This window comes from Cebidichthys violaceus, unplaced genomic scaffold (assembly GCF_023349555.1).
Source record: "Cebidichthys violaceus isolate CVI_PGR_0920_01 unplaced genomic scaffold, fCebVio1.0.p SCAF_44, whole genome shotgun sequence".
NCBI lineage: Eukaryota > Metazoa > Chordata > Actinopteri > Perciformes > Stichaeidae > Cebidichthys > Cebidichthys violaceus.
The window spans coordinates 1304040-1305582 of record NW_027176639.1 but is presented as its reverse complement, the minus strand read 5'-3'; positions in this window follow the sequence as shown (position 1 = coordinate 1305582).

Sequence of the window (1543 nt, the reverse complement as noted above, 5' to 3'; positions counted from 1 at the left end):
GATGTGTGTGTGTTTGTGTGTGTGTGTGTGTGTGTGTGTGTGTGTGTGAGTGTGTTACGAGCTGCAGCTGATCCATAGCGAGCCAACGCCCCACACAGAGCAGATCGATGGAGCAGGATCAGCTACTAATTAAAAAACAGTTTGGAAGCCGGTGCAGTCAGCTTCTGAGAGCTCATATATCACTCGTCTGCATGGATCCATGTGCAGGACTGCTTCACAGGTTACTCCATCTCTCGGTGTTTTGGTCTTCTGGCAGAGTGCTCACCGTGTCCCCGTGTCCCTGTGTGCTGCGAGGTTATAGGATCTGAACTGTCCTACACGTGAGACTGTTATCTAATTGACTCTCGAAGCTGGTGTTCGCGGCGCACGCCTTCCCTCATGAAACAGCGTAATTACAGGCTCGCTCGGAGTGAAGACGCCCCGTTAGTGTGCAGACTACACTGAATCATTTACAGTAATTTCACTGTAAAATAGAAATGGACGTTAAGATTCAGAATTCATTAGAGATTGATATAAAATCTCTAATGAATCTCTAATAAAAAAAGCAGTTAACTAGTTCCTCTGCTTTATAAGGACACTTTTAGATATCGCTGTATGTATATATTTATATTTATGTTTTATTCCTTTACAGATTATATTCCTCTTGAAATATTAGCATCAAATCTAAATGTCCTTTTCTAACTTTTCCAAACAACTACATTACATTTGCTGAAGTGTCTATCCAATTTGGCAAAATACATTTAATCACTCATCATTCTATTTGCATTGTTCAGGGATTACTGATTTATGAGTTTCATCAGCAGAGCATAGATTTTTGGAGATATGTTTTTAGTGGTTTATTATTTCAGACGTTTTATCTAAAATTGAAACACAGCATGATGGCTTGAACACATTAATTCAGGCATGTGTGTGTGTGTGTGTGTGTGTGTGTGTGTGTGTGGAATCTGTGTGTTTCTGTACTTTCATGGAGATTTACCAGTCTTGGTCCCCAAGGACATTCCATCCTGTCCTCCCTCCCCTCCTGGTGACATCAAACGGTGGCGACAAAGTCAAACCTGGTTTCACCCCCCATCCTCTATTCTGACACACACACACACACACACACACACACACAAGTCAAGAACAACAAAGAGCATTGCTTCACCATGAGCAGGTTTGTATTTGGATGTGTGTATTTATATTTGTCCATGCTGGAGAGAGAACGATTGATCTACGTCTGGCAGTAGCCTGAGTCTCTGTCCTCCATGATGACTTACTGAATGAATCCACAAATGAACTGATAACCTACAGAGAACAGGATCTCACGAACACCTTGGCTTACAAAGCAAATCCGGATTTAGCTGACAGATTTCAGGAGTTTACCGAAGCTCTCTGTGTGCGACGCGTCGACCTCTTTTATCCGCCGTTCTTTTGTCCTGGAGGAGAAGAATCCTGCCGGAGTGACACACACTGAGAGGGAGAGGTGCAGCATCCCTCCATACATTATTCTAATTCATATGAGGATTGGAAGGAGCTGATAATACAACTATTGCTCTTTATTCTG